The sequence below is a fragment of the Microcaecilia unicolor genome, chromosome 3 (assembly GCF_901765095.1).
Source record: "Microcaecilia unicolor chromosome 3, aMicUni1.1, whole genome shotgun sequence".
Classification (NCBI taxonomy): domain Eukaryota; kingdom Metazoa; phylum Chordata; class Amphibia; order Gymnophiona; family Siphonopidae; genus Microcaecilia; species Microcaecilia unicolor.
The window spans coordinates 335,338,747-335,348,949 of NC_044033.1; positions in this window are offsets into that span (position 1 = coordinate 335,338,747).

Here is a 10,203-nt window from a genome sequence, read left to right on the forward strand (position 1 = left end):
CATTAATACTATGAAACAGCTTTTGCTGTGATAATGCGCACTCTTCCTGCTCCAAATGTTATAGCTGGGCATGGCATAGGATACTGTATAGTTTCTGATGTTATTATCTAACTGAATATTTAAATGATGGACAGAAAATATTAAGTACTAAACTGCAGTGAAGAACACCTGTGCATTTACACACAAGAAAGATAAAGAAAGACAGCAAAATTGCAATGCTTATGGTGAGGTGACCACTCTATTTCTAGCTGAGCTCCAATGCCTGTGAGGACACTATGGTGTTCTCTGTTGGGTCCCGCGGCTCAGAGGTTCATCCTTAAGGGATATCTACTCCTGACATCTACATTTACTGTGAAATATAGGTTGTTTCTTCTAAATATGACCTTATGGATCCTCTGTCTTCATTAACTTAGAGACAAACATTAATTTGATTGGAATGCTTGTGTGCAATAGTATAACACAACATTGTAATACAGTTGATGACAACAGAAAAAGATGAAATAGCTCATCCACTCTGAACAGTTATTGTGTCTATACTGCTTTGGATACATCTGAAATTCCAGTTAGATTAATACAAAGTATCTCTCCAGAACATTCTATTTTTTTTTGTTACAGTTGTACCCCATGCTTTCCCACTCATGGCAGGCTCAATGAGGTTTACATATTGTATACAGGTACTTATTTGTACTTGGGGGAATGGAGGGTTAAGTGACTTGCCCAGAGTCATTAGGAGCTAGTTGCCTGTGCCTGAAGTGGGAATTGAACTCAGTTCCTCAGGACCAAAGTCCACCACCCTAACCACTAGGCCACTCCTCCACTGTCCCTTCCTTGTGTCCTATTGTGTCCCTTCCTTGGTAATCCAGCACCTTCAATAACAGAGCAGATCTGATCCCCATTACTACCATCCTGCACCCCATCTCTCTCATCTTTAACCAGAAAGGCTTTGTAATAATTTAAATAAATCTGCCTGATACAGATTTATTCCACTGGCCTAAGGTAAACCATACTATCAGTAGATTCAGTCCAGGGGTGTGCTGGTAAATTGTTAACAGGGGGCTCTCTCTCGCCAGCAAAGTAAAAGAGAATTCAGGAGGGGCCCAAGCCCACATTTTGGGATCCATTTGTTAAAGTAGCCATGGAGAACCGGCTCCCAAAATTCTTAAAAACTTAACAAACGGCTCTCGAGAGCCTGTGAGAGCCTGCTCCAGCACACCACTGACGCAGTCCTACTACTTATATAGATAATGGCCTTGACTTTATGGATTATGTTAAACATCAGTATTGACTTTTAATTTAAGCCAGTTATCATGCTGACTGAATATTGACCCCCATAAGTTCTGGAAGAGATAATGGAACAATGGTCAGGCTGCTTCTTTATCTCCACCACTGTCTACATCAAGAAATTGTAGAGGAGAAGCATAATGGTTAGCTGACTGGGCTGAGAATCCAGGGAATCATAGAAAATGTAGTCAAAGACCCTATGGCCTATGAAGTCTCCTCACCCGTACTATCTACTCTCTGTTTCACTCCCTATGTACTTGTCCCAAGCTCTCTTAAATTCAGATACTGTTTTTGTCTTCACTGGTAGGCTGTCCCTCGAGTTCACCATCCTTTCCTCCTTATACAATACCTGCCCCTCTCTCTTAGTCTCCTTTCACGTTCCTTTTAATGCCCTACATTTCCCTCTATCTAACTTTCTGTCTCTCTCAGGTAGCCTAACTTAGCCTAATTTATCCCTTGGCTGCAAAGGGATAAATTTCTGAGAAGTTCTGAGAGAAGAGGACATTTCTCTGGTAAGTGAACGCTACTTTGCTTGTGCTTTGGGAACTTAAAGATTGGGGTTTAAAGGAGGAATTGTAGGTTAGTGTTAGGCAATCTTAAAAAGCAAATTTCAACAGCTAACAGAAAACAGCTAATCTCCATAGTCTTTTCCACTTAGTTTTAAAAGCCTTGTACCACAGCATTAACAGATAGAATCTAACAGCCACTGCAGGATCTAATTTAGTATTCCCCCCAGCCCTAGGACAACTCCTCATTTATAGTCAGTTATTGTAATTAGGGTAACAAGCAAGGAGTGCTCTTATAGAGTTTTAAATACATTTCATTACCATTTAAGAAGGAAATACTAAATAAATCATACAATACACTATATAAAGTAAAAGACACTTTTATATTAGGCTAATATCCTTAATACTGTAGCAAGTTTTAAAATATTGGAAAACTCAAAAACACTAAGATGGAGTCAGCAGTCCAGCAGCGAGAGGGGTGCTATCCAGTCTTTTGCATTGAGTGTCACATGTATGATTATCTCCCAGTTGGTGAGATGTCATATGTTTGCGCCCGATGCAAAGAGCTCCTAGCTCTTAGAGAACATGTCCATTCTCTTGAGGCTAGAGTAGCAGACTTGGTAGAGCTGAGGGAGACAGAGAGGTACATAGAGGAGACCTACAGGGTTGTTGTAGAGAGGTCCCACCTCCAGTCTAGTAGCCCTTGTGCTACCTTGGAGGAGGGAGGTCTCCTAGAAGGAGAGCATCACCCTGGTGAAGTAGGAAGTACTCCTGTAGCCAGGACCTGCCCACCAGGGGATGTACTATCCTCTCGCACTGAGGATATGTCTCCAAGTGCTGCCCGGGAGGGAAAGGTTAGGACAGCTGTTGTAGTTGGTGATTCGATCATTAGGCATATAGATAGCTGGGTGGCTGGTGGACGTGAGGATCGCCTGGTGACTTGCCTGCCTGGTGCGAAGGTGGCGGACCTCACGCATCACCTAGATAGGATTTTAGATAGTGCTGGGGAGGAGTCCACTGTCTTGGTACATGTGGGTACCAATGACATAGGAAAATGTGGGAGAGAGGTTCTGGAAGCCAAATTTAGGCTCTTAGGTAGAAAGCTCAAATCCAGATCCTCTAGGGTAGCATTTTCTGAAATGCTACCTGTTCCACGTGCAGGGCCCAAGAGACAGGCAGAGCTCCAGAGTCTCAATGCGTGGATGAGACGATGGTGCAGGGAGGAGGGTTTTAGATTTGTTAGGAACTGGGCAACATTCTGGGGAAGGGGGAGCCTATTCCGAAAGGATGGGCTCCACCTTAACCAGGGTGGGACCAGGCTGCTGGCATCGGCATTTAAAAAGGAGATAGAGCAGCTTTTAAACTAGAAATGGGGGAAGGCCGACAGTCGCTCAAAAGCGCATGGTTCGGGAAAAGGTATCTTGCAAAGATACCTCACAAACAGGGAAGATAAGGTTTCTGGATAGTGAGGTTGCACAACAGACCGTGGTAGGCCAGGTGCCCTTAAATACAACTAAAGATCAGACAAAAGATGTCAAATCAATAGTGTCAGGTACTAAGCATCATGCAAATAAGAACAACAAACATACTCTGAAATGTCTATATGCAAATGCTAGGAGTCTAAGAAATAAGATGGGAGAGTTGGAATATATTGCACTAAATGAAAAATTGGATATAATAGGCATTACTGAGACCTGGTGGAAGGAGGATAACCAGTGGGACACTGTCATACCGGGGTACAAAGTATATCGTAATGATAGGGTGGACCGGACTGGTGGAGGGGTAGCATTGTATATTAACGAGAGCCTTGACTCAGATAGATTACAAATTCAGCAGGACACAAATCACACCTTTGAATCACTGTGGGTTGAAATTCCATGTATAAAAGGGAAAAAAATGGTGATAGGAGTGTACTACCGTCCGCCTCGCCAGGATGAGCAGGTAGACACAGAAATGATAAAAGAAATCAGAGACGCGAACAAAATGGGCAATGTGATAATAATGGGTGACTTCAATTATCCAAATATAGACTGGGTAAATGTAACATCGGGACACGCTACAGAGATACAATTCCTTGATGAAATCAAGGACAGCTTTATGGAGCAGCTGGTGCAGGAGCCGACGAGAGAAGGAAAAATTCTAGACTTGGTCCTTAGTGGAGCGCATGATCTGGTGAGGGACGTTATGGTACCCGGGCCGCTTGATAACAGTGACCATAATATGATCAGTTTTGACATCGACCTTGAAGTAACTGTACACAGAAAGTCAAATACGTTAGCGTTTAACTTTAAAAAAGGAGACTATGATAAAATGAGAAGAACGGTAAAAAAAAAACTTAGGGGGGAAACTGAGAGAGTAAAAACTGTACAACAGGCGTGGACGCTGTTCAAAAATACCATCCTGGAGGCCCAGGCCATACATATTCCGCGAATTAGAAAAGAAAGACGGAAGTCCAAAAGACACCCGGCCTGGTTGAAAAGTGAGGTGAAGGAAGCTATTAGGGCTAAAAGAAACGCCTTCAGAAAATGGAAGAAGGAACCGTCTGAAAATAACAAGAAACAGCATAAGGAATGTCAAAGCAAATGCAAGGCGCAGATTAAGAAGGCCAAGAGGGAGTATGAAAAAAAGATAGCATTAGAGGCAAAAAAACATAGTAAAAATTTTTTTCGGTATATTAAAAGCAGGAAGCCGGCAAAAGAATCGGTTGGGCCGCAGGATGACCGAGGGGTAAAAGGGGCGATCAAGGAAGACAAAGACGTAGCGGAGAGACTGAATGAATTCTTTGCTTCGGTCTTCACCGAGGAAGATTTGGGTGGGATACCGGTGTCGGAAATGGTAAATCAAGCGGACGAGTCGGAGAAACTTACTGACTTCACGGTAAACCTGGAGGACGTAATGGGGCAGTTCGGCAAACTGAAGAGTAGCAAATCTCCTGGACCGGATGGTATTCATCCTAGAGTACTGATAGAACTGAAAAACGAGCTTGCGGAGCTACTGCTAGTGATATGCAACTTATCCTTAAAATCGAGCATGGTACCAGAAGATTGGAGGGTGGCCAATGTAACGCCCATTTTTTAAAAAGGCTCCAGGGGAGATCCGGGAAATTATAGACCGGTGAGTCTGACGTCGGTGCCGGGGAAAATGGTAGAGGCTATTATTTTTTTTTTTTTTTTTTTTTAATAATTATAACATTACATTTATGTAATAACATAAATCACACACATCAGGTAATAATATTACACAGGAAATCTTTAAGGAGAAAAAAATAACATTTTAGTCCACAATTGTTGATCCAAGAACAGGAAAATTAAATGACCTCATACTTATCAGAGTAATTAACTTCTTACTTAAGCAGAAGGAACATGAAAATCGCTAGCAGGTATAACGCTTACAATCCAAAATTAATGCAGTATTATTCTTTTGTTGCAATAAATGCTTTTAACTTCTCTGGATCAAAATAAACATAATTTACAGAATTCAAAGAAATATGGCATTTACATGGGAACCTTAACATAAAGGTCCCACCTATACGCAAAACTCTCTCTTTTAATAACAAAAATTGTTTCCTCTTCCTTTGAGTTTCTCGGGTAAAGTCTGGAAATACTTGAATTTTGGATCCAAAGAACAATGAATTAGTGTGGCGGAAAAAGAGTTTAAAAATATTATTGCGATCTAATTGCAGAGCAAAAGTAACTAATAATGTAGTTCTTTCTGTTATAGTTTCTAATGAGGATTCTAATAATTCTGTTATATTCAGATCATCTTGAGAGTTAACAGGTAATAATTTCCCTTGTGCTCCAGAAATATACATTACTCGAGTAATCGGAGGGTACATCTCAGATGGTATACCTAATATTTCATTAAGGTATTTCTTTAGCATGTCAATTGCTGGAACCAATGGGCTTTTAGGAAAATTGAGGAAACGTAAATTGTTAGCCCTCATTTGATTTTCTAAATATTCCGTTTGCGTTGTTGAAGATTACTATCCCTTATTAAAACATTTATAGAAGAATTAATTGTTTTTACTTCTTTATCAAAATTCTCCATTTTTATAGTTTGTTCTGCATTTTTCAACTGCAAATCAGATTGTAGACTCTTTATATCCACCACAGCACCAGACAAAGTACCTGAAATTTGCTGCAAGCTGGTATTCAGTCTTTGGATTGCATCCCATATAGAATCCATCGTAACGGTAGTTGGTTTCATAACTTCAAGGTTCAAGGGCGATTCCCCAGGGCTTTTCTCAGACAAGATCCTTGTCGAAGCTGGCAACTGCACTGGTGTCGACGCGGCCGCGGGGTCTCCACACCCAGCCGTTGAGGACCGACTTCCGGATTCAACGCGCCGTTCTCTCGCGGCCGTCGCCTCTCGTCCTGGTCTTGGAGGAACCGTCAAAGAAGGAGGGCTTAAAGATACTCCCTCAGCGCTTAGGTCTAATTGTTCACCCGGACCGCCATGAGCGAACATTCCGGTTCCCGGCGGTTGGAGTCCCGATTCTTCCAGCGTCAACTGCCTCAAAAGAGGGGGCTCAACCCTGCCTGTGGAGGTAGGCACTGCGGATTTACCCTTCCTCTTACCCATAACGGGTCTGAGAGCACTCAATTGATGCAGTTTTCGGTGGCTTTCAGGAGCTCTTTCCCACACGTCTGCTCAGGCAGCCATCTTGGATCCTGAGAGAGGCTATTATTAAAAACAAAATTACAGAGCACATCCGAGGACATGGATTACTGAGACCAAGTCAGCATGGCTTTTGTGTGGGGAAATCTTGCCTGACCAATTTACTTCAATTCTTTGAAGGAGTGAACAAACATGTGGACAAAGGGGAGTCGGTTGATATTGTGTATCTGGATTTTCAAAAGGCGTTTGACAAGGTACCTCATGAAAGGCTACAGAGGAAATTGGAGGGTCATGGGATAGGAGGAAATGTCCTATTGTGGATTAAAAACTGGTTGAAGGATAGGAAACAGAGAGTGGGGTTAAATGGGCAGTATTCACAATGGAGAAGGGTAGTTAGTGGGGTTCCTCAGGGGTCCGTGCTAGGACCGCTGCTTTTTAATATATTTATAAATGATTTAGAGATGGGAGTAACTAGCGAGGTAATTAAATTTGCTGATGACACAAAGTTATTCAAAGTCGTTAAATCACGACAGGATTGTGAAAAATTACAAGAGGACCTTACGAGACTGGGAGACTGGGCGGCTAAATGGCAGATGACGTTTAATGTGAGCAAGTGCAAGGTGATGCATGTGGGAAAAAAGAACCCGAATTATAGCTACGTCATGCAAGGTTCCACGTTAGGAGTTACGGCCAAGAAAGGGATCTGGGTGTCGTCGTCGATAACACACTGAAACCTTCTGCTCAGTGTGCTGCTACGGCTAAGAAAGCGAATAGAATGTTGGGTATTATTAGGAAAGGTATGGAAAACAGGTGTGAGGATGTTATAATGCTGTTGTATCGCTCCATGGTGCGACCGCACCTTGAGTATTGTGTTCAATTCTGGTTGCCGCATCTCAAGAAAGATATAGTAGAATTGGAAAAGGTGCAGCGAAGGGCGACTAAAATGATAGCGGGGATGGGACGACTTCCCTATGAAGAAAGACTAAGGAGGCTAGGGCTATACAGCTTGGAGAAGAGACGGCTGAGGGGAGACATGATAGAGGTATATAAAATAATGAGTGGAGTGGAACAGGTGGATGTGAAGCATCTGTTCACGCTTTCCAAAAATACTAGGACTAGGGGGCATGCGATGAAACTACAGTGTAGTAAATTTAAAACAAATCAGAGAAAATTTTTCTTCACCCAATGGTGTAATTAAACTCTGGAATTCGTTGCCGGAGAAAGTGGTGAAGGCGGTTAGCTTAGCAGAGTTTAAAAAGGGGTTGGACGGTTTCCTAAAGGACAAGTCCATAAACCGCTACTAAACGGACTTGGAAAAATCCAAAATTCCAGGAATAACATGTATAGAATGTTTGTACGTTTGGGATGCTTGCCAGGTGCCCTTGGCCTGGATTGGCCGCTGTCGTGGACAGGATGCTGGGCTCGATGGACCCTTGGTCTTTTCCCAGTGTGGCATTACTTATGTACTTATGTACTTATATAGTCTGTGACAGCATATCAAGCACTTTCAAAACTCTCAGACTTGTAAAAAGAAGTTGGGTTATTGAGGGCTCAGATGTGCATTTTGGCCATTGGGAAAGGATATGCATTTTGTGAGCTCTCAACGTAACCAGAGCTTGCAGTGTGGCTTCTGAGGATTTTTTCTTATCGACATGTTTCTCAGCACTTTGTTCCAACATTGGCAGTTTTAATTTGATATTTTCGCCTCTTTTTGTTCCATGTTTTCTTTTTAGTTTTTGCGTTTTTGGCACTTTGAGTTTTCAGCATTATCGCTACATCATTTTCACTCGGTGCATTCCGTGGTTCTATATTTTCTCCCCATTGCGCCATAACCACCCTAGGAAGGCACAGCTCTGATACTACATGATTTTTGTAGTGGATTTATCTTTATTCTTTTTTAACCGACTTTATTATTTTGCATTGTTGTTTTATCTTTGGGGCTCTGTTTACTAACCTGCGTTATAGGCGTGTTAACGTTTTTAATGCTCATTAACCATGTATGTGCCTACAATATCCCTTATAGATGCCTACATGGTTAGTGCACTCACTAATTGTAAGGGAGTTTAAAAGGCTAACGTGCGTTAGTAAACATGGCTCTTAGTATCACAATGTTAGTGATATTTTAGTGCCTCTTTTCATATTTTTGTTTTGTATTTTTCCTATTGTTTCCCCTGCACTCCCTCCCCCTTTTATCATACACATTTTAAGGATATTACGTATAAAAATTAAGTCTTTATTAGGAAACATCAAATGACTCGACACAGCAGCTGTGTTTCAACGCCTAAGCGCTTGCCTCAGGAGTCGAGAAAAACATATACAAATAGTATACTGAAATTTAAAAATTATGAATCAAAACACACACATATATATACATGAGTAACAAGCATGAATATAAAATTGTCTTAGAATTAAGATGTGACGATAATATATGACTTAAAATTAAAAATTAAATACGATAAAATAAAATACACGTAATCTCTGAAACAAATGTGGAACAGAATTCTTTAAACATTAAGAATACCCATTTACATATGGGCATACACTTATATCATGTGCCATAGCTTATAGGGTGTGCTCTAGGCAACTGAAGTTAGGATGTTCCAAAGATGTAAAAAATAAATAAACACAAAACTTTCTTATGTAATCAGGTTATTGGATGTCAAATTCTTATAAAGAAATATAAAAAAAACATTTAATATAAAAATGATAGAAATAATAAAATCTTGCATATTTAAGACATCCTATACTGCAAGTGAAATAAATGATCTCAAAAAGGATAAACATGGTGTAAAAATAGGGAGTATCAATATAAAACAGAGTACTAGTATGAAACCGAAGAGCTAATGTAAAACCAGAGAGCTCTATTATACTGACAATTAACTAAATGTAATATTAGTATAAACAAAGAACAGAGAAACTTAAAAAAAACCACATTAAAACTGAAAGCAAGGTTGTTGATAATTTTTTTCAATAAAAAGATGGTGAATCTAGACATCAAAACAAACCAAAACAAACCAAAACCTTAAAAGCGCATAACAAACTGACAACACAATCATCGGCAATATTTCTTAAGTAAGAGATGACCAATCTACTACTACTACTACTACTTATCATTTCTATAGTGCTACAAGGCATATGCAGCGCTGTACACCATACACAAAAAAGACCCTGCTCAAAGAGCTTACAGTCTAGATAAGACAGGTAAACAGACAGAACAATTAAGGGTAGGGAAAAGAGGTGAGGATAAAATGACAGGGCAAGTGAGGGTTAGGAGTCAAAAGCAGTGGTAAAGAGGTGGGCTTTAAGTTTGGACTTGAAAACGGCCAAAGAGGGGGCTAGACGTACAGGCTCAGGAAGTCTATTCCAGGCGTGAGGTGCAGCAAGATAAAAGGAACGGAGTCTGGAATTTGCAGAAGAGGTGAAGGGGACAGATAAGAGAGATTTATCTACAGAACAGAGTACCCGAGAGGGGGCGTAGGGAGAGACAAGAGTGGAGAGGTACTGGGGAGCGGCAGAGTGAATGCATAAAGATAAAAAACAGAAAGATGTGCCACTTCAGGACATTAAGGTTTTGTGATGAGGAAATACCTTGTGTATAAAATTAGAAAAGTCGCACACTCAAGTAACTACGTCACGTATGTAAACACCTTACTTATTTAAATGCGTCAAACGATTGATTGTATAAAAGCACGTACTTTTATACAGGTCACCCCCCCTAATGGTCCAGGGGGGGTGACCTGCTTTGGGTCATTTGGGGTGGACTGGCCTACCTCAGCTGAAGTAAAGATTGTGCTGTAAA